This window comes from Lissotriton helveticus, chromosome 8 (assembly GCF_964261635.1).
Source record: "Lissotriton helveticus chromosome 8, aLisHel1.1, whole genome shotgun sequence".
Taxonomy (NCBI): domain Eukaryota; kingdom Metazoa; phylum Chordata; class Amphibia; order Caudata; family Salamandridae; genus Lissotriton; species Lissotriton helveticus.
Genome location: NC_136069.1, coordinates 1,540,992,102 through 1,541,014,184, shown reverse-complemented (window position 1 = coordinate 1,541,014,184; position 22,083 = coordinate 1,540,992,102). Strand labels below are relative to the sequence as shown.

The window sequence follows — 22,083 nt, the reverse complement described above, 5'->3', positions numbered from 1 at the left end:
ACCGAACACAAACTCAGCACTTGACAATTGCACGTTTAACAGGTTATGAATTGACACTGTTCCAGCCACACATAGAAATCAGACGCTGCAACATCCTGAACCCTGCTACACTGTTACCATCAGTTACTCCGAATTCTGCCACACATGACTGCGTGGAAGTAGTTAACATTACGACTAAACCAAGACAAGATCTGACAGATATTCCATTACTAGACCCCGACCTGACACTTTATGTGGATGGTTCATGCATGAGAACTAGTACAGGAGAACTAGTCGCCGCGTATGCAGTGACTACTGACACTGAAGTTATTGAGACACACCGTATTGACACTCTGTCCGCTCAAGCAGCAGAGCTAGTTGCTCTGACACAAGCCTGCATACATGCCAAGAACTTGAAAGTTAATGTTTACACAGATTCACGCTACGCATTTGGAGTTGTACACGACTTCGGAGTGCTCTGGCAAGAGAGAGGTTTCATGACTTCTCATGGAACCAAGATTCAGCATGGTCTCCTTATTCAAGCTCTGTTAGATGCCATACATTTACCGACATCTATCGCTATCATGAAGTGCAAAGCACATACGAAAGTTACTGACATTATTTCTCAAGGTAACGATTTAGCAGATCGCACAGCCAAGCTTACAGCACAGACTCTAGACATTCCAGTTAACATGACACACACTCCAGATCCGATTACATGTATGACAGTTAAAGACCCTACACAAGATGTCATAGACATACAGTTACATGCTACTCCTGAAGAAATCAAGAAATGGTCCGAACAAGGAGGGGTCCAGACAGATCAAGGATGGTTAACGAAGGGTAGAGCCACATGGTTTCTCCCCGACTCTATGGTTCAAGTCATTATTAATACCGCACATAGTCCAGCACATTTAGGAGAAAAAGCTATGTTAGACAGTATCCAGAACATCTGGTTCAACAAGCATTTACGAGCTGCAGCCAAGCAGAAAGTCCGTACCTGTATGATATGTTGTCAGTTTAATCCAGGTAAAAGTGTCCCGGTGGAACAAGGTGGACTCCAGCCCCCTTACCACCCTTTTGAAGTCCTCCAGATGGATTATATTCAGATGGAGCGATGTCGAGGTTTCAAATATGTCCTTGTAGTTGTATGCGCTTTGTCCAGGTGGACAGAAGCATATCCAGTCCCAGATTACACAGCCGCGACCACTGCCAAGCAGTTGGTTCGTGAGTTCTTCCCCCGTTATGGACTCCCTAGAGTCGTATATTCTGACAACGGCCAGCCATTCTCATCTGAGTTAATGAAGCATGTTTCCCTGTTGTTAGGGTACCAGTGGAAGTTTCATTGTGTACGCCATCCTGAAGCAGCCGGTCTCGTAGAGAGACATAATCAGACTCTGAAAATCCGTATCGCCAAAGTATGCAAAGAAAAAGGTGTGGACTGGCTAGTAGCTCTGCCAGTCGCCTTATTTTATATGCGCATGGTCGCACATTCCAGATCAGGTCTGTCCCCGTATGAGGTCGTATTCGGCCGCCCCCCAAATATGTGGGGTACTCCTAGACCCCGAAGTATTACCGATGTTTCAAGTAATATGCTGACAGATTACCTAGCTTCCTTGATGTCTGCCCTCAACTCATGTCGTTCACAGGTTGCCGCCGCATTTCCAGACAATACCGAGGTGGCACCGCATGAAATCGTTCCAGGATCCATGGTGATGGTCAGGAATTTTGACAGATCAAGTCCGCTGGAGCCTCGCTGGAAGGAGCCCCGACAGGTCCTCCTCACCACCCGTACAGCCGTGAAGTTGGAAGGTCGCAAAGGCTGGGTGCACCTTTCTCATATAAAAAAGTTTTATGGACTGAAACCCGTCTTAAAGAACATTTCCCAGGATTTGAAGGATTGCCAAAACACCATTTTTAAGGACTGTCCCGCAAAAGACAATGTTACTACACCCCCCCTGTTAGAGAAAACTCCGCAACAGGAGTATAAGTTAAAACTCCGGTCTAGTAAAATAAGTCAGTCAGTTTGATTGTCTAAGTCCTCCCCTAGGTGAAACGGTTAGACTGTTTCTGACATGTATAAAACAGACCCCCATAGTGAGAGAGTTAGTCAAAACTCAATCCGATGTATCGTTTTTCTAAGTTTCATATTATTTCTCAGCATTATGATTTCCTGCACCAGTTATGCATTTTACCTGTATCTTCCAGTTCCTCATGTAAATAAGTCTTCTAATGCTACTGTAGAGCACATGTTTAGTGACCTACCTCCTCATGAACTCTCTTACCGCCTCGCTATGCGAAATAATTCCTTTATCCGCATGTTACATTACTCACACCAGACCAGCAATGCCACTAATTGTTGGGTGTGTGGTCGACTCCCCCCTTTCCAGACACCGAAGGGAGTTCTGCCACTTTTTCCTTATCCTTTTTCACATAATGGTTCGTGTGGAGCATGGTCCACGTTAACGTCATCCTCAACAGATATGTCTTTTCTTAACAGTACATGTTTCCCAGACAAGCAAGGTCTCCCCCACAGAACAGGTTTAGATCTAGAAAATGAAGTGTACAATTTAGGTAACTATTCGTCGAATTTCATGGTCCTGAATGTTCAGTCTGATACCACTCCAGACTTACCTGCTATTTCAGTATTACCAGTCAAAGGCGAATTATGTGTCCGAAATTATGGTTCTGTACATGTAGGACATAGTGAATGTACTACTATTGTCAAGTATAGTGACAGTGGGAAATCTATTTTCAAAGCTTCACGTCATTCTTATTTTATTTGTGGTCAAACTGCATATGTTCGTCTGCCCCTCGATTGGGAGGGAACCTGTTACATTGCCTTCCTACTGCCACCTGTTTTCCTAGCCCCATCTGATTATCACAGAAACACACATCTAGTACACATTAGACATAGAAGGGAGTCCCCAATTGTCGATTATACTGAAACTGCTCTAGAACAATATACAGATTTCAATAGAGGTTTCTTCTTCTTTATAGGACCTATCCAGAATAGTAAGCTAATCCGTAGGTTAACCAGAACCCTCGAAGCTGTAGTAAATGAGACTGCCTCTGCTCTAGGTAACTTAACCGAAGAGCAATCTGCTATGAGATTTGTCGTTTTACAGAATCGTCTCGTCCTTGACGTCATATTGGCCGATAGGGGCGGGGCCTGTAGAGTCATCGGATCTAGTTGCTGCATTTTCATTCCAAATAACGCGCCGTCTGTTTATTCAGCTATAACCAGACTCCATAAAATTGCCCATCTGTTACACCAAGATCCAGGCACCTGGACATGGTCCGGTTGGTTCTGGAATATAATTTCCGCCTGGGGGTGGAAAGTCTTGTCCTTTCTAGGTATTGCAGTAGCGATCATATTCAGCTGCTGCCTCTGTATACAATGTGGCCCTGCGATTTGCGGCATTTGTGCTACCTCTTGTATTCCTAGTCCCAAGTCCCGTTCTAAATCCCGTTCCAGGATAATTCGAGACGAGCAAATGATACTGTATGAAATGATAGATGGTATCATGAATATTGATGTTTCCTGATGGAAACGTAGTGACAAGGAGGGAATGTGGAAAAGTAAATTTTGCCATGTTCTGTGTCCCTACGTGTCATCCATCATATGTTATGTGTGCATGATTAAATATGCATATGCATTCCCTGTGTTCGATTAATGACGCAATTACAGTTGTGTCCACCTCTAGTATGCCAGTTTCCAGTTCTCGTGAATACTACGAATATCAGGCCTATGTAAAGCTACGTTGCCACGTTTCTCAGTGTGCACGTTATTCTATTGAAAAGTCCCCGTTTCTAGGCCTCAAAAGGGCCCGGACACCAGATTCAGCTCCTGTCTCCTGAAGCCTCGCTGAGGAGCGATACAGCCCCCACCTGTATCCTCGACCCTTCACTTACTTCCTGCCTTGCAGTGCCCGGTTCAGCCTGGCTCTGCCTCTGAGTCTGCCAAGAGTATGTTATATTTCCTGTTATCAGTTCAGTCCTCCTTCTCTGCATTCCTAAGCTACTGAACTGCATCAATAGTTTCCGTCATTGTCTAGCCTTTCCGGCTCCATGTAAGAGAAATACTGTATTTAATGGTCATTTAATATTCTTCATCACACGCTACATGTAGAATAATGCATGGTCCAGTCTTAGAATCAAGTTAGCCTTTCCCCTCCTGACTTCTAGTTTATATCAACATGTTCTCTAAACATCGGATACTAGATACTGTTTAGGTACATGTCGCCCTGACTCTCCAGACTTCAGTCTCTGCTCCTAGCACAGAGTTCATAGCCCCCAGCTTCTCCTAGTGATACGTCATTGCCAGTTTGCGCGCACCACCAGGTTAGAGGTCCCGGCTCCTCAGGTAGCCCCCTCCATGGTTTCCGCCCTATTCATGACATATTCTGTTACGTTTGCATCACATGTCTATGTATACGCCTCTGTTACACCCACTTTCACCCTTATCTTTCGCGACTGCTACGCGTCACGCCTATTGCTCCACCCACTGCTACGCCTATTGCAATGTAATGCTATGTGTTTGCGTTATGTATATATGCTCATGCACTGTTATTAAAAAAGTCATTCCTTCCCCTTGTCCCGATCCTGACACCAGCAGCGCTGCTGGGCCCTGCCATCCTATTCCTATGCAGGTTGTCCTGTTCCTGTCCTGTTATTCATTTATACATTCAAAAATAGGGTATTATTTATTTATTTACCACAAAGAGCAGGGAAAAGCAAGTCACCTTCACTTCTAGTCTCCTCTTCTATGCCTACCTGCCGTTCACTCACTCTGTCTTTGTTTCATTCTCTCCTTCCTCAACACCCCATCTCACTCACTGGCTCTATCATTTGTGCTCTTTCCCCTTGCTCTTCATTTCATAGTGGAAACATCTCTTGAATGGATCATTAGAAAATGAGGTTACATAAAATTAAAAATCTACTTATTGGAAACCAAAAATATCACAAGACTGAATGTAAGCCATTTCTTCAATAAAAGGGATTTTTTAGGCACCCCCCAAAAAACACATAAAACACCACTAGTGCTAGAAGAATATTATACGAGCTTGAAGACAGAATTGGGCAAATTCATTTGCAGTTGAAACTGAAGTTTGGTACTTATTCAGATATTATATGCACTGCCAATTTTTAGCTGAGATTCTGAAGGAACGCAGTGACAAAATGGACTTAAAGTTTTGTCAGAAGTGGGATTCGAACCCACGCCTCCAGTAGAGACTGCGACCTTAACGCAGCGCCTTAGACTTAGACCACTCGGCCATCCTGACCACATGTTGCTTGTCCATCTACATAGTGAGAAAGATAGTGTGAACAAAAAAAAACACACATCTTAGGCCATAAGTGGCTATAGCAAGAAAAAAACTCACTGCACTTTTCCAAAAAGACAACCATATAAGCCCATGTGAGGGAAATGATCTGATTTTCTCCCTCAAGAAAAAAGAAGATTAAACACAGGTTTGTCAGAAGTGGGATTTGAACCCACGCCTCCAGAAGAGACTGCAACCTGAACGCAGCGCCTTAGACCACTCGGCCATCCTGACTTGCATTTGCAGCAGCTTCCACAAGCCAGACAGCCATGCAAGTTTGGTACCGAAAAGGCATGCCCTCAATTTATTTATCCCATTATAAGCATTTCCAACAGATCTTTGAACAATCCATACAGAGCAGTACCTATGAAGAACTCTTTAGACCTTTAAAGCGTACAAAGAGAAAGTGCTATTCACCAGCCTTTTGAACGGCCCAAAGCTGCTTTGAAATTGAGTCAACAGCCACATCTTGGCTGACTAAAGCAAATTCAACAAGGGAGCTCAATGTCACAACATAGGGTGGAATACGCAAATCTAAGCAGCCCCTGATCACAGCCCTGAGGACATTGCTGTAAGTGTGCTGGAGTACAGCTGTCTACCAGGTGCTTGGCATTCTTCCAAATTTGCATGGCCTGTCTGGCCAGGGAATACAAGAGCATGACTCTTCTAGATGAGCTCTTACATGGGTCCTAAGCTCATTTGGTAAGGATTGCACTTTATCAGCAAGACTTTGTACAACAGAAATATATGAGAAACCCAAGCTCTCTTGACTAGACGAGGACGGAATAACGTCCCAGGTGAAGACGAACAGATGCAATTTTCATCAGATGTTATCCTGATGAAGAAGATTATATCTCCAAAAGTCATGTCAGAAGTGGGATTCGAACCCACGCCTCCAGAGGAGACTGCAGACTAAACACAGCGCCTTAGACCACTCGGCCATCCTGACAGTGGAGAGTCCTAAGAAATGTATAAAAGTCACTCAGAAATTTCTGCGTCCATGCAAGCTTGAAATAATTTCAACCTTCAAACACAAGGTGCAACTTTTTGCACAGGACAATAAACACAGAAGATCACATATGAAAGCATTTCATTTCACAGGTGTACTGTTTTTATGCTTTTAGAATAACTTATACCTCTCACCAGCTATTTAGGGTTCTGTATCCTACTCACAAAATTATCTTGCCTGCGACCTCTCTCTTTATACACAAACAACTACTGCTCAGGAAGTAGGAAGGCAGAAGGTGGGGCAGTTTATGCAAATTTATGCTGTCAATGTGCCTTGCATATTCATGCAGAATTTCTAGATCCTTGCTGGAAACAAGAGAGCAGGCCTTGTTTCAGATCAACTGTCCCTAGCAAGGAACGTCTGAGCACATCCATTCTTTTGCTCTCTAGCCCCTGGCTTGGGACTCACCCTTACTGGCTGAGGAGTGAAGTTCTGCATACCAACGTTGCATAGAAGGTATGTTTGTGATTGGTTTGAGATGGGTGGGAGGTCAAGAGCAGGGAAAAGCAAGTCACCTTCACTTCTAGTCTCCTCTTCTATGCCTACCTGCCGTTCACTCACTCTGTCTTTGTTTCATTCTCTCCTTCCTCAACACCCCATCTCACTCACTGGCTCTATCATTTGTGCTCTTTCCCCTTGCTCTTCATTTCATAGTGGAAACATCTCTTGAATGGATCATTAGAAAATGAGGTTACATAAAATTAAAAATCTACTTATTGGAAAGCAAAAATATCACAAGACTGAATGTAAGCCATTTCTTCAATAAAAGGGATTTTTTAGGCATCCCCCAAAAAACACATAAAACACCACTAGTGCTAGAAGAATATTATACGAGCTTGAAGACAGAATTGGGCAAATTCATTTGAAACTGAAGTTTGGTACTTATTCAGATATTATATGCACTGCCAATTTTTAGCTGAGATTCTGAAGGAACGCAGAGACAAAATGGACTTAAAGATTTGTCAGAAGTGGGATTCGAACCCACGCCTCCAGGAGAGACTGCGGCCTTAACGCAGCGCCTTAGACCACTCGGCCATCCTGACCACATGTTGCTTGTCCATCTACATAGTGAGAAAGATAGTGTGAACAAAAAAAACACACATCTTAGGCCATAAGTGGCTATAGCAAGAAAAAAACTCACTGCACTTTTCCAAAAAGACAACCATATAAGCCCATGTGAGGGAAATGATCTGATTTTCTCCCTCAAGAAAAAAGAAGATTAAACACAGGTTTGTCAGAAGTGGGATTTGAACCCACGCCTCCAGGAGAGACTGCGGCCTTAACGCAGCGCCTTAGACCACTCAGCCATCCTGACCACATGTTGCTTGTCCATCTACATAGTGAGAAAGATAGTGTGAACAAAAAAAACACACATCTTAGGCCATAAGAGGCTATAGCAAGAAAAAAACTCACTGCACTTTTCCAAAAAGACAACCATATAAGCCCATGTGAGGGAAATGATCTGATTTTCTCCCTCAAGAAAAAAGAAGATTAAACACAGGTTTGTCAGAAGTGGGATTTGAACCCACGCCTCCAGAAGAGACTGCGATCTGAACTCAGCGCCTTAGACCACTCAGCCATCCTGACTTGCATTTGCAGCACCTTCCACAAGCCAGACAGCCATGCAAGTTTGGTACCGAAAAGGCATGCCCTCAATTTATTTATCCCATTATAAGCATTTCCAACAGATCTTTGAACAATCCACACAGAGCAGTACCTATGAAGAACTCTTTAGACCTTTAAAGCGTACAAAGAGAAAGTGCTATTCACCAGCCACTTGAACGGCGCAAAGCTGCTTTGAAATTGAGTCAACAGCCACATCTTGGCTGACTAAAGCAAATTCAACAAGGGAGCTCAATGTCACAACATAGGGTGGAATACGCAAATCTAAGCAGCCCCTGATCACAGCCCTGAGGACATTGCTGTAAGTGTGCTGGAGTACAGCTGTCTACCAGGTGCTTGGCATTCTTCCAAATTTGCATGGCCTGTCTGGCCAGGGAATACAAGAGCATGACTCTTCTAGATGAGCTCTTACATGGGTCCTAAGCTTATTTGGTAAGGATTGCACTTTATCAGCAAGACTTTGTACAACAGAAATATATGAGAACCCCAAGCTCTCTTGACTAGACGAGGACGGAATAACGTCCCAGGTGAAGACGAACAGATGCAACTTCCATCAGATGTTATCCTGATGAAGAAGATTATATCTCCAAAAGTCATGTCAGAAGTGGGATTCGAACCCACGCCTCCAGAGGAGACTGCGGCCTAAACACAGCACCTTAGACCACTCGGCCATCCTGACAGTGGAGAGTCCTAAGAAATGTATAAAAGTCACTCAGAAATTTCTGCGTCCATGCAAGCTTGAAATAATTTCAACCTTCAAACACAAGGTGCAACTTTTTGCACAGGACAATAAACACAGAAGATCACATATGAAAGCATTTCATTTCACAGGTGTACTGTTTTTATGCTTTTAGAATAACTTATACCTCTCACCAGCTATTTAGGGTTCTGTATCCTACTCACAAAATTACCTTGCCTGCGACCTCTCTCTTTATACACAAACAACTACTGCTCAGGAAGTAGGAAGGCAGAAGGTGGGGCAGTTTATGCAAATTTATGCTGTCAATGTGCCTTGCAGATTCATGCAGAATTTCTAGATCCTTGCTGGAAACAAGAGAGCAGGCCTTGTTTCAGATCAACTGTCCCTAGCAAGGAACGTCTGAGCACATCCATTCTTTTGCTCTCTAGCCCCTGGCTTGGGACTCACCCTCACTGGCTGAGGAGTGAAGTTCTGCATACCAACGTTGCATAGAAGGTATGTTTGTGATTGGTTTGAGATGGGTGGGAGGTCAAGAGCAGGGTAAAGCAAGTCACCTTCACTTCTAGTCTCCTCTTCTGTGCCTACCTGCCGTTCACTCACTCTGTCTTTGTTTCATTCTCTCCTTCCTCAACACCCCATCTCACTCACTGGCTCTATCATTTGTGCTCTTTCCCCTTGCTCTTCATTTCATAGTGGAAACATCTCTTGAATGGATCATTAGAAAATGAGGTTACCTTAAAATAAAAATCTACTTATTGGAAACCAAAAATATCACGAGACTGAATGTAAGCCATTTCTTCAATAAAAGGGATTTTTTAGGCATCCCCCAAAAAACACATAAAACACCACTAGTGCTAGAAGAATATTATACGAGCTTGAAGACAGAATTGGGCAAATTCATTTGAAACTGAAGTTTGGTACTTATTCAGATATTATATGCACTGCCAATTTTTAGCTGAGATTCTGAAGGAACGCAGAGACAAAATGGACTTAAAGATTTGTCAGAAGTGGGATTCGAACCCACGCCTCCAGGAGAGACTGCGGCCTTAACGCAGCGCCTTAGACCACTCAGCCATCCTGACCACATGTTGCTTGTCCATCTACATAGTGAGAAAGATAGTGTGAACAAAAAAAACACACATCTTAGGCCATAAGAGGCTATAGCAAGAAAAAAACTCACTGCACTTTTCCAAAAAGACAACCATATAAGCCCATGTGAGGGAAATGATCTGATTTTCTCCCTCAAGAAAAAAGAAGATTAAACACAGGTTTGTCAGAAGTGGGATTTGAACCCACGCCTCCAGAAGAGACTGCGATCTGAACTCAACGCCTTAGACCACTCAGCCATCCTGACTTGCATTTGCAGCACCTTCCACAAGCCAGACAGCCATGCAAGTTTGGTACCGAAAAGGCATGCCCTCAATTTATTTATCCCATTATAAGCATTTCCAACAGATCTTTGAACAATCCACACAGAGCAGTACCTATGAAGAACTCTTTAGACCTTTAAAGCGTACAAAGAGAAAGTGCTATTCACCAGCCACTTGAACTGCGCAAAGCTGCTTTGAAATTGAGTCAACAGCCACATCTTGGCTGACTAAAGCAAATTCAACAAGGGAGCTCAATGTCACAACATAGGGTGGAATACGCAAATCTAAGCAGCCCCTGATCACAGCCCTGAGGACATTGCTGTAAGTGTGCTGGAGTACAGCTGTCTACCAGGTGCTTGGCATTCTTCCAAATTTGCATGGCCTGTCTGGCCAGGGAATACAAGAGCATGACTCTTCTAGATGAGCTCTTACATGGGTCCTAAGCTTATTTGGTAAGGATTGCACTTTATCAGCAAGACTTTGTACAACAGAAATATATGAGAACCCCAAGCTCTCTTGACTAGACGAGGACGGAATAACGTCCCAGGTGAAGACGAACAGATGCAACTTCCATCAGATGTTATCCTGATGAAGAAGATTATATCTCCAAAAGTCATGTCAGAAGTGGGATTCGAACCCACGCCTCCAGAGGAGACTGCGGCCTAAACACAGCACCTTAGACCACTCGGCCATCCTGACAGTGGAGAGTCCTAAGAAATGTATAAAAGTCACTCAGAAATTTCTGCGTCCATGCAAGCTTGAAATAATTTCAACCTTCAAACACAAGGTGCAACTTTTTGCACAGGACAATAAACACAGAAGATCACATATGAAAGCATTTCATTTCACAGGTGTACTGTTTTTATGCTTTTAGAATAACTTATACCTCTCACCAGCTATTTAGGGTTCTGTATCCTACTCACAAAATTACCTTGCCTGCGACCTCTCTCTTTATACACAAACAACTACTGCTCAGGAAGTAGGAAGGCAGAAGGTGGGGCAGTTTATGCAAATTTATGCTGTCAATGTGCCTTGCAGATTCATGCAGAATTTCTAGATCCTTGCTGGAAACAAGAGAGCAGGCCTTGTTTCAGATCAACTGTCCCTAGCAAGGAACGTCTGAGCACATCCATTCTTTTGCTCTCTAGCCCCTGGCTTGGGACTCACCCTCACTGGCTGAGGAGTGAAGTTCTGCATACCAACGTTGCATAGAAGGTATGTTTGTGATTGGTTTGAGATGGGTGGGAGGTCAAGAGCAGGGTAAAGCAAGTCACCTTCACTTCTAGTCTCCTCTTCTGTGCCTACCTGCCGTTCACTCACTCTGTCTTTGTTTCATTCTCTCCTTCCTCAACACCCCATCTCACTCACTGGCTCTATCATTTGTGCTCTTTCCCCTTGCTCTTCATTTCATAGTGGAAACATCTCTTGAATGGATCATTAGAAAATGAGGTTACCTTAAAATAAAAATCTACTTATTGGAAACCAAAAATATCACGAGACTGAATGTAAGCCATTTCTTCAATAAAAGGGATTTTTTAGGCACCCCCCAAAAAACACATAAAACACCACTAGTGCTAGAAGAATATTATACGAGCTTGAAGACAGAATTGGGCAAATTCATTTGCAGTTGAAACTGAAGTTTGGTACTTATTCAGAAATGATATGCACTGCCAATTTTTAGCTGAGATTCTGAAGGAACGCAGAGACAAAAAGGACTTAAAGTTTTGTCAGAAGTGGGATTTGAACCCACGCCTCCATGAGAGACTGCGGCCTTAACTCAGCGCCTTAGACCACTCGGTCATCCTGACCACATGTTGCTTGTTCATCTACATAGTGAGAAAGATAGTGTGAACAAAAAAAACACACATCTTAGGCCATGAGTGGCTATAGCAAGAAAAAAACTCACTGCACTTTTCCAAAAAGACAACCATATAAGCCCATGTGAGGGAAATGATCTGATTTTCTCCCTCAAGAAAATAGAAGATTAAACACAGGTTTGTCAGAAGTGGGATTTGAACCCACACCTCCAGAAGAGACTGCGACCTGAACGCAGCACCTTAGACCACTCGGCCATCCTGACTTACATTTGCAGCACCTTCCACAAGCCAGACAGCCATGCAAGTGGGGTACCGAAAAGGCATGCCCTCAATTTATTTATCCCATTATAAGCATTTCCAACAGATCTTTGAACAATCCATACAGAGCAGTACCTATGAAGAACTCTTTAGACCTTTAATGAGTACAAAGAGAAAGTGCTATTCACCAGCCACTTGAACGGCCCAAAGCTGCTTTGAAATTGAGTCAATAGCCACATCTTGGCTGACTAAAGCAAATTCAACAAGGGATCTCAATGTCACAACATAGGGTGGAATTCGCAAATCTAAGCAGCCCCTGATCACTGCCCTGAGGAAATTGCTGTAAGTGTGCTGGAGTCCAGCTGTCTACCAGGTGCTTGGCATTCTTCCAAATTTGTATGGCCTGTCTGGCCAGGTAATACAAGAGAATAACTCTTCTAGATGAGCTCTTACATGGGTCATAAGCTCATTTGGTAAGGATTGCACTTTATCAGCAAGACTTTGTACAACAGAAATATATGAGAAACCCAAGCTCTCTTGACTAGACGAGGACAGAATAACGTCCCAGGTGAAGACGAACAGAAGCAACTTCCATCAGATGTTATCCTGATGAAGAAGATTATATCTCCAAAAGTCATTTCAGAAGTGGGATTCGAACCCACGCCTCCAGAGGAGACTGCGGCCTAAACACAGCACCTTAGACCACTCGGCCATCCTGACAGTGAAGAGTCCTAAGAAATGTATAAAAGTCACTCTGAAATTTCTGCGTCCATGCAAGCTTGAAATAATTTCAACCTTCAAACACAAGGTGCAACTTTTTGCACAGGACAATAAACACAGAAGATCACATATGAAAGCATTTCATTTCACAGGTGTACTGTTTTTATGCTTTTAGAATAACTTATACCTCTCACCAGCTATTTAGGGTTCTGTATCCTACTCACAAAATTACCTTGCCTGCGACCTTTCTCTCTATACACAAACAACTACTGCTCAGGAAGTAGGAAGACAGAAGGTGGGGCAGTTTATGCAAATTTATGCTGGCAATGTGCCTTGCACATTCATGCAGAATTTCTAGATCCTTGCTGGAAACAAGAGAGCAGGCCTTGTTTCAGATCAACTGTCCCTAGCAAGGAACGTCCGAGCACATCCATTCTTTTGCTCTCTAGCCCCTGGCTTGGGACTCACCCTCACTGGCTGAGGAGTGAAGTTCTGCATACCAACGTTGCATAGATGGTATGTTTGTGATTGGTTTGAGATGGGTGGGAGGTCAAGAGCAGGGAAAAGCAAGTCACTTTCACTTCTAGTCTCCTCTTCTATGCCTACCTGCCGTTCACTCACTCTGTCTTTGTTTCATTCTCTCCTTCCTCAACACCCCATCTCACTCACTCGCGCTATCATTTGTGCTCTTTCCCCTTGCTCTTCATTTCATAGTGGAAACATCTCTTGAATGGATCATTAGAAAATGAGGTTACATAAAATTAAAAATCTACTTATTGGAAACCAAAAATATCACAAGACTGAATGTAAGCCATTTCTTCAATAAAAGGGAGTTTTTTAGGCACCCCCCAAAAAACACATAAAACACCACTAGTGCTAGAAGAATATTATAAGAGCTTGAAGACAGAATTGGGCAAATTCATTTGCAGTTGAAACTGAAGTTTGGTACTTATTCAGATATTGTATGCACTGCCAATTTTTAGCTGAGATTCTGAAGGAACGCAGAGACAAAATGGACTTAAAGTTTTGTCAGAAGTGGGATTCGAACCCATGCCTCCAGGAGAGACTGCAGCCTTAACGCAGCGCCTTAGACCACTCGGCCATCCTGACCACATGTTGCTTGTCCATCTACATAGTGAGAAAGATAGTGTGAACAAAAAAAACACACATCTTAGGCCATAAGTGGCTATAGCAAGAAAAAAACTCACTGCACTTTTCCAAAAAGACAACCATATAAGCCCATGTGAGGGAAATGATCTGATTTTCTCCCTCAAGAAAAATGAGGATTAAACACAGGTTTGTCAGAAGTGGGATTTGAACCCACGCCTCCAGAAGAGACTGCGACCTGAACGCAGCGCCTTAGACCACTCGGCCATCCTGACTTGCATTTGCAGCACCTTCCACAAGCCAGACAGCCATGCAAGTGGGGTACCGAAAAGGCATGCCCTCAATTTATTTATCCCATTATAAGCATTTCCAACAGATCTTTGAACAATCCATACAGAGCAGTAACTATGAAGAACTCTTTAGACCTTTAAAGCGTACAAAGAGAAAGTGCTATTCACCAGCCACTTGAACGGCCCAAAGCTGCTTTGAAATTGAGTCAACAGCCACATCTTGGCTGACTAAAGCAAATTCAACAAGGGAGCTCAATGTCACAACATAGGGTGGAATACGCAAATCTAAGCAGCCCCTGATCACAGCCCTGAGGACATTGCTGTAAGTGTGCTGGAGTACAGCTGTCTACCAGGTGCTTGACATTCTTCCAAATTTGCATGGCCTGTCTGGCCAGGGAATACAAGAGCATGACTCTTCTAGATGAGCTCTTACATGGGTCCTAAGCTCATTTGGTAAGGATTGCACTTTATCAGCAAGACTTTGTACAACAGAAATATATGAGAAACCCAAGCTCTCTTGACTAGACGAGGACGGAATAACGTCCCAGGTGAAGACGAACAGATGCAAATTCCATCAGATGTTATCCTGATGAAGAAGATTATATCTCCAAAAGTCATGTCAGAAGTGGGATTCGAACCCACGCCTCCAGAGGAGACTGCAGCCTAAACACAGCGCCTTAGACCACTCGGCCATCCTGACAGTGGAGAGTCTTAAGAAATGTATAAAAGTCACTCAGAAATTTCTGCGTCCATGCAAGCTTGAAACAATTTCAACCTTCAAACACAAGGTGCAACTTTTTGCACAGGACAATAAACACAGAAGATCACATATGAAAGCATTTCATTTCACAGGTGTACTGTTTTTATGCTTTTAGAATAACTTATACCTCTCACCAGCTATTTAGGGTTCTGTATCCTACTCACAAAATTACCTTGCCTGCGACCTCTCTCTTTATACACAAACAACTACTGCTTAGGAAGTAGGAAGGCAGAAGGTGGGGCAGTTTATGCAAATTTATGCTGTCAATGTGCCTTGCAGATTCATGCAGAATTTCTAGATCCTTGCTGGAAACAAGAGAGCAGGCCTTGTTTCAGATCAACTGTCCTAGCAAGGAACGTCTGAGCACATCCATTCTTTTGCTCTCTAGCCCCTGGCTTGGGACTCACCCTCACTGGCTGAGGAGTGAAGTTCTGCATACCAACGTTGCATAGAAGGTATGTTTGTGATTGGTTTGAGATGGGTGGGAGGTCAAGAGCAGGGAAAAGCAAGTCACCTTCACTTCTAGTCTCCTCTTCTATGCCTACCTGCCGTTCACTCACTCTGTCTTTGTTTCATTCTCTCCTTCCTCAACACCCCATCTCACTCACTGGCTCTATCATTTGTGCTCTTTCCCCTTGCTCTTCATTTCATAGTGGAAACATCTCTTGAATGGATCATTAGAAAATGAGGTTACATAAAATTAAAAATCTACTTATTGGAAACCAAAAATATCACAAGACTGAATGTAAGCCATTTCTTCAATAAAAGGGATTTTTTAGGCACCCCCCAAAAAACACATAAAACACCACTAGTGCTAGAAGAATATTATACGAGCTTGAAGACAGAATTGGGCGAATTCATTTGCAGTTGAAACTGAAGTTTGGTACTTATTCAGATATTATATGCACTGCCAATTTTTAGCTGAGATTCTGAAGGAACGCAGAGACAAAATGGCCTTAAAGTTTTGTCAGAAGTGGTATTCAAACCCACGCCTCCAGGAGAGACTGCGGCCTTAACGCAGCACCTTAGACCACTCGGCCATCCTGACCACATGTTGCTTGTTCATCTACATAGTTAGAAAGATAGTGTGAACAAAAAAAACACACATCTTAGGCCATGAGTGGCTATAGCAAGAAAAAAACTCACTGCACTTTTCCAAAAAGACAACCATATAAGCCCATGTGAGGGAAATGATCTGATTTTCTCCCTCAAGAAAAAAGAAGATTAAACACAGGTTTGTCAGAAGTGGGATTTGAACCCACGCCTCCAGAAGAGACTGCGACCTGAACGCAGCACCTTAGACCACTCGGCCATCCTGACTTGCATTTGCAGCACCTTCCACAAGCCAGACAGCCATGCAAGTGGGGTACCGAAAAGGCATGCCCTCAATTTATTTATCCCATTATAAGCATTTCCAACAGATCTTTGAACAATCCATACAGAGCAGTACCTATGAAGAACTCTTTAGACCTTTAATGAGTACAAAGAGAAAGTGCTATTCACCAGCCACTTGAACGGCCCAAAGCTGCTTTGAAATTGAGTCAATAGCCACATCTTGGCTGACTAAAGCAAATTCAACAAGGGATCTCAATGTCACAACATAGGGTGGAATTCGCAAATCTAAGTAGCCCCTGATCACTGCCCTGAGGAAATTGCTGTAAGTGTGCTGGAGTCCAGTTGTCTACCAGGTGCTTGGCATTCTTCCAAATGTGTATGGCCTGTCTGGCCAGGGAATACAAGAGAATGACTCTTCTAGATGAGCTCTTACATGGGTCATAAGCTCATTTGGTAAGGATTGCACTTTATCAGCAAGACTTTGTACAACAGAAATATATGAGAACCCCAAGCTCTCTTGACTAGACGAGGACGGAATAACGTCCCAGGTGAAGACGAACAGATGCAACTTCCATCAGATGTTATCCTGATGAAGAAGATTATATCTCCAAAAGTCATGTCAGAAGTGGGATTCGAACCCACGCCTCCAGAGGAGACTGCGGCCTAAACACAGCGCCTTAGACCACTCGGCCATCCTGACAGTGAAGAGTCCTAAGAAATGTATAAAAGTCACTCAGAAATTTCTGCGTCCATGCAAGCTTGAAATAATTTCAACCTTCAAACACAAGGTGCAACTTTTTGCACAGGACAATAAACACAGAAGATCACATATGAAAGCATTTCATTTCACAGGTGTACTGTTTTTATGCTTTTAGAATAACTTATACCTCTCACCAGCTATTTAGGGTTCTGTATCCTACTCACAAAATTACCTTGCCTGCGACCTCTCTCTTTATACACAAACAACTACTGCTCAGGAAGTAGGAAGGCAGAAGGTGGGGCAGTTTATGCAAATTTATGCTGTCAATGTGCCTTGCAGATTCATGCAGAATTTGTAGATCCTTGCTGGAAACAAGAGAGCAGGCCTTGTTTCAGATCAACTGTCCCTAGCAAGGAACGTCTGAGCACATCCATTCTTTTGCTCTCTAGCCCCTGGCTTGGGACTCACCCTCACTGGCTGAGGAGTGAAGTTCTGCATACCAACGTTGCATAGAAGGTATGTTTGTGATTGGTTTGAGATGGGTGGGAGGTCAAGAGCAGGGAAAAGCAAGTCACCTTCACTTCTAGTCTCCTCTTCTATGCCTACCTGCCGTTCACTCACTCTGTCTTTGTTTCATTCTCTCCTTCCTCAACACCCCATCTCACTCACTGGCTCTATCATTTGTGCTCTTTCCCCTTGCTCTTCATTTCATAGTGGAAACATCTCTTGAATGGATCATTAGAAAATGAGGTTACATAAAAATAAAAATCTACTTATTGGAAACCAAAAATATCACAAGACTGAATGTAAGCCATTTCTTCAATAAAAGGGATTTTTTAGGCACCCCCCAAAAAACACATAAAACACCACTAGTGCTAGAAGAATATTATACGAGCTTGAAGACAGAATTGGGCAAATTCATTTGCAGTTGAAACTGAAGTTTGGTACTTATTCAGATATTATATGCACTGCCAATTTTTAGCTGAGATTCTGAAGGAACGCAGAGACAAAATGGACTTAAAGTTTTGTCAGAAGTGGGATTCGAACCCACGCCTCCAGCAGAGACTGCGGCCTTAATGCAGCTCCTTAGACCACTCGGCCATCCTGACCACATGTTGCTTGTCCATCTACATAGTGAGAAAGATAGTGTGAACAAAAAAACACACATCTTAGGCCATAAGTGGATATAGCAAGAAAAAAACTCACTGCACTTTTCCAAAAAGACAACCATATAAGCCCATGTGAGGGAAATGATCTGATTTTCTCCCTCAATAAAAAAGAAGATTAAACACAGGTTTGTCAGAAGTGGGATTTGAACCCACGCCTCCAGAAGAGACTGCGACCTGAACGCAGCGCCTTAGACCACTCGGCATCCTGACTTGCATTTGCAGCACCTTCCACAAGCCAGACAGCCATGCAAGTTTGGTACCGAAAAGGCATGCCCTCAATTTATTTATCCCATTATAAGCATTTCCAACAGATCTTCGAACAATCCATACAGAGCAGTACCTATGAAGAACTCTTTAGACCTTTAAAGCATACAAAGAGAAAGTGCTATTCACCAGCCACTTGAACGGCCCAAAGCTGCTTTGAAATTGAGTCAACAGCCACATCTTGCCTGACTAAAGCAAATTCAACAAGGGATCTCAATGTCACAACATAGGGTGGAATACGCAAATCTAAGCAGCCCCTGATCACAGCCCTGAGGACATTGCTGTAAGTGTGCTGGAGTACAGCTGTCTACCAGGTGCTTGGCATTCTTCCAAATTTGCATGGCCTGTCTGGCCAGGGAATACAAGAGCATGACTCTTCTAGATGAGCTCTTACATGGGTCCTAAGCTCATTTGGTAAGGATTGCACTTTATCAGCAAGACTTTGTACAACAGAAATATATGAGAAACCCAAGCTCTCTTGACTAGACGAGGACGGAATAACGTCCCAGGTGAAGACGAACAGATGCAACTTCCATCAGATGTTATCCTGATGAAGAAGATTATATCTCCAAAAGTCATTTCAGAAGTGGGATTCGAACCCACGCCTCCACAGGAGACTGCAGCTTACACACAGCGCCTTAGACCACTCGGCCATCCTGACAGTGAAGAGTCCTAAGAAATGTATAAAAGTCACTCAGAAATTTCTGCGTCCATGCAAGCTTGAAATAATTTCAACCTTCAAACACAAGGTGCAACTTTTTGCACAGGACAATAAACACAGAAGATCACATATGAAAGCATTTCATTTCACAGGTGTACTGTTTTTATGCTTTTAGAATAACTTATACCTCTCACCAGCTATTTAGGGTTCTGTATCCTACTCACTAAATTATCTTGCCTGCGACCTCTCTCTTTATACACAAACAACTACTGCTCAGGAAGTAGGAAGGCAGAAGGTGGGGGAGTTTATGCAAATTTATGCTGTCAATGTGCCTTGCAGATTCATGCAGAATTTCTAGATCCTTGCTGGAAACAAGAGAGCAGGCCTTGTTTCAGATCAACTGTCCCTAGCAAGGAACGTCCGAGCACATCCATTCTTTTGCTCTCTAGCCCCTGGCTTGGGACTCACCCTCACTGGCTGAGGAGTGAAGTTCTGCATACCAACGTTGCATAGATGGTATGTTTGTGATTGGTTTGAGATGGGTGGGAGGTCAAGAGCAGGGAAAAGCAAGTCACTTTCACTTCTAGTCTCCTCTTCTATGCCTACCTGCCGTTCACTCACTCTGTCTTTGTTTCATTCTCTCCTTCCTCAACACCCCATCTCACTCACTCGCGCTATCATTTGTGCTCTTTCCCCTTGCTCTTCATTTCATAGTGGAAACATCTCTTGAATGGATCATTAGAAAATGAGGTTACATAAAATTAAAAATCTACTTATTGGAAACCAAAAATATCACAAGACTGAATGTAAGCCATTTCTTCAATAAAAGGGAGTTTTTTAGGCACCCCCCAAAAAACACATAAAACACCACTAGTGCTAGAAGAATATTATAAGAGCTTGAAGACAGAATTGGGCAAATTCATTTGCAGTTGAAACTGAAGTTTGGTACTTATTCAGATATTGTATGCACTGCCAATTTTTAGCTGAGATTCTGAAGGAACGCAGAGACAAAATGGACTTAAAGTTTTGTCAGAAGTGGGATTCGAACCCACGCCTCCAGGAGAGACTGCAGCCTTAACGCAGCGCCTTAGACCACTCGGCCATCCTGACCACATGTTGCTTGTCCATCTACATAGTGAGAAAGATAGTGTGAACAAAAAAAACACACATCTTAGGCCATAAGTGGCTATAGCAAGAAAAAAACTCACTGCACTTTTCCAAAAAGACAACCATATAAGCCCATGTGAGGGAAATGATCTGATTTTCTCCCTCAAGAAAAATGAAGATTAAACACAGGTTTGTCAGAAGTGGGATTTGAACCCACGCCTCCAGAAGAGACTGCGACCTGAACGCAGCGCCTTAGACCACTTGGCCATCCTGACTTGCATTTGCAGCACCTTCCACAAGCCAGACAGCCATGCAAGTGGGGTACCGAAAAGGCATGCCCTCAATTTATTTATCCCATTATAAGCATTTCCAACAGATCTTTGAACAATCCATACAGAGCAGTAACTATGAAGAACTCTTTAGACCTTTAAAGCGTACAAAGAGAAAGTGCTATTCACCAGCCACTTGAACGGCCCAAAGCTGCTTTGAAATTGAGTCAACAGCCACATCTTGGCTGACTAAAGCAAATTCAACAAGGGAGCTCAATGTCACAACATAGGGTGGAATACGCAAATCTAAGCAGCCCCTGATCACAGCCCTGAGGACATTGCTGTAAGTGTGCTGGAGTACAGCTGTCTACCAGGTGCTTGACATTCTTCCAAATTTGCATGGCCTGTCTGGCCAGGGAATACAAGAGCATGGCTCTTCTAGATGAGCTCTTACATGGGTCCTAAGCTCATTTGGTAAGGATTGCACTTTATCAGCAAGACTTTGTACAACAGAAATATATGAGAAACCCAAGCTCTCTTGACTAGACGAGGACGGAATAACGTCCCAGGTGAAGACGAACAGATGCAAATTCCATCAGATGTTATCCTGATGAAGAAGATTATATCTCCAAAAGTCATGTCAGAAGTGGGATTCGAACCCACGCCTCCAGAGGAGACTGCAGCCTAAACACAGCGCCTTAGACCACTCGGCCATCCTGACAGTGAAGAGTCTTAAGAAATGTATAAAAGTCACTCAGAAATTTCTGCGTCCATGCAAGCTTGAAACAATTTCAACCTTCAAACACAAGGTGCAACTTTTTGCACAGGACAATAAACACAGAAGATCACATATGAAAGCATTTCATTTCACAGGTGTACTGTTTTTATGCTTTTAGAATAACTTATACCTCTCACCAGCTATTTAGGGTTCTGTATCCTACTCACAAAATTACCTTGCCTGCGACCTCTCTCTTTATACACAAACAACTACTGCTTAGGAAGTAGGAAGGCAGAAGGTGGGGCAGTTTATGCAAATTTATGCTGTCAATGTGCCTTGCAGATTCATGCAGAATTTCTAGATCCTTGCTGGAAACAAGAGAGCAGGCCTTGTTTCAGATCAACTGTCCCTAGCAAGGAACGTCTGAGCACATCCATTCTTTTGCTCTCTAGCCCCTGGCTTGGGACTCACCCTCACTGGCTGAGGAGTGAAGTTCTGCATACCAACGTTGCATAGAAGGTATGTTTGTGATTGGTTTGAGATGGGTGGGAGGTCAAGAGCAGGGAAAAGCAAGTCACCTTCACTTCTAGTCTCCTCTTCTATGCCTACCTGCCGTTCACTCACTCTGTCTTTGTTTCATTCTCTCCTTCCTCAACACCCCATCTCACTCACTGGCTCTATCATTTGTGCTCTTTCCCCTTGCTCTTCATTTCATAGTGGAAACATCTCTTGAATGGATCATTAGAAAATGAGGTTACATAAAATTAAAAATCTACTTATTGGAAACCAAAAATATCACAAGACTGAATGTAAGCCATTTCTTCAATAAAAGGGATTTTTTAGGCACCCCCCAAAAAACACATAAAACACCACTAGTGCTAGAAGAATATTATACGAGCTTGA

The 22,083-nt window shown here is 43.2% G+C and overlaps 19 non-coding genes across 19 annotated transcripts; all 19 read right to left on the bottom strand.

Annotated features, from left to right (window-relative positions):
• Window positions 1–5,175: 5,175 nt before the first annotated feature.
• TRNAL-AAG (transfer RNA leucine (anticodon AAG)) lies at window positions 5,176–5,264 on the bottom strand. The gene has a single exon. It is a non-coding gene; the product is annotated as a tRNA-Leu (tRNA).
• Window positions 5,265–5,454: 190 nt separating this feature from the next.
• Window positions 5,455–5,537, bottom strand: TRNAL-CAG (transfer RNA leucine (anticodon CAG)). The gene has a single exon. It is a non-coding gene; the product is annotated as a tRNA-Leu (tRNA).
• A 632-nt stretch (window positions 5,538–6,169) lies between these two features.
• On the bottom strand, window positions 6,170–6,252 carry TRNAL-UAG (transfer RNA leucine (anticodon UAG)). The gene has a single exon. It is a non-coding gene; the product is annotated as a tRNA-Leu (tRNA).
• Window positions 6,253–7,272: 1,020 nt separating this feature from the next.
• TRNAL-AAG (transfer RNA leucine (anticodon AAG)) lies at window positions 7,273–7,355 on the bottom strand. Its single transcript has one exon. It is a non-coding gene; the product is annotated as a tRNA-Leu (tRNA).
• Window positions 7,356–7,544: 189 nt separating this feature from the next.
• TRNAL-AAG (transfer RNA leucine (anticodon AAG)) lies at window positions 7,545–7,627 on the bottom strand. The gene has a single exon. It is a non-coding gene; the product is annotated as a tRNA-Leu (tRNA).
• A 904-nt stretch (window positions 7,628–8,531) lies between these two features.
• On the bottom strand, window positions 8,532–8,614 carry TRNAL-UAG (transfer RNA leucine (anticodon UAG)). Its single transcript has one exon. It is a non-coding gene; the product is annotated as a tRNA-Leu (tRNA).
• A 1,020-nt stretch (window positions 8,615–9,634) lies between these two features.
• TRNAL-AAG (transfer RNA leucine (anticodon AAG)) lies at window positions 9,635–9,717 on the bottom strand. Its single transcript has one exon. It is a non-coding gene; the product is annotated as a tRNA-Leu (tRNA).
• Window positions 9,718–10,621: 904 nt separating this feature from the next.
• On the bottom strand, window positions 10,622–10,704 carry TRNAL-UAG (transfer RNA leucine (anticodon UAG)). The gene has a single exon. It is a non-coding gene; the product is annotated as a tRNA-Leu (tRNA).
• A 1,298-nt stretch (window positions 10,705–12,002) lies between these two features.
• Window positions 12,003–12,085, bottom strand: TRNAL-CAG (transfer RNA leucine (anticodon CAG)). The gene has a single exon. It is a non-coding gene; the product is annotated as a tRNA-Leu (tRNA).
• Window positions 12,086–12,717: 632 nt separating this feature from the next.
• On the bottom strand, window positions 12,718–12,800 carry TRNAL-UAG (transfer RNA leucine (anticodon UAG)). Its single transcript has one exon. It is a non-coding gene; the product is annotated as a tRNA-Leu (tRNA).
• A 1,027-nt stretch (window positions 12,801–13,827) lies between these two features.
• Window positions 13,828–13,910, bottom strand: TRNAL-AAG (transfer RNA leucine (anticodon AAG)). Its single transcript has one exon. It is a non-coding gene; the product is annotated as a tRNA-Leu (tRNA).
• Window positions 13,911–14,099: 189 nt separating this feature from the next.
• On the bottom strand, window positions 14,100–14,182 carry TRNAL-CAG (transfer RNA leucine (anticodon CAG)). The gene has a single exon. It is a non-coding gene; the product is annotated as a tRNA-Leu (tRNA).
• Window positions 14,183–14,814: 632 nt separating this feature from the next.
• On the bottom strand, window positions 14,815–14,897 carry TRNAL-UAG (transfer RNA leucine (anticodon UAG)). Its single transcript has one exon. It is a non-coding gene; the product is annotated as a tRNA-Leu (tRNA).
• A 1,297-nt stretch (window positions 14,898–16,194) lies between these two features.
• Window positions 16,195–16,277, bottom strand: TRNAL-CAG (transfer RNA leucine (anticodon CAG)). The gene has a single exon. It is a non-coding gene; the product is annotated as a tRNA-Leu (tRNA).
• A 632-nt stretch (window positions 16,278–16,909) lies between these two features.
• Window positions 16,910–16,992, bottom strand: TRNAL-UAG (transfer RNA leucine (anticodon UAG)). Its single transcript has one exon. It is a non-coding gene; the product is annotated as a tRNA-Leu (tRNA).
• A 2,011-nt stretch (window positions 16,993–19,003) lies between these two features.
• On the bottom strand, window positions 19,004–19,086 carry TRNAL-UAA (transfer RNA leucine (anticodon UAA)). The gene has a single exon. It is a non-coding gene; the product is annotated as a tRNA-Leu (tRNA).
• Window positions 19,087–20,113: 1,027 nt separating this feature from the next.
• TRNAL-AAG (transfer RNA leucine (anticodon AAG)) lies at window positions 20,114–20,196 on the bottom strand. The gene has a single exon. It is a non-coding gene; the product is annotated as a tRNA-Leu (tRNA).
• A 189-nt stretch (window positions 20,197–20,385) lies between these two features.
• TRNAL-CAG (transfer RNA leucine (anticodon CAG)) lies at window positions 20,386–20,468 on the bottom strand. Its single transcript has one exon. It is a non-coding gene; the product is annotated as a tRNA-Leu (tRNA).
• Window positions 20,469–21,100: 632 nt separating this feature from the next.
• Window positions 21,101–21,183, bottom strand: TRNAL-UAG (transfer RNA leucine (anticodon UAG)). The gene has a single exon. It is a non-coding gene; the product is annotated as a tRNA-Leu (tRNA).
• Window positions 21,184–22,083: the final 900 nt, after the last annotated feature.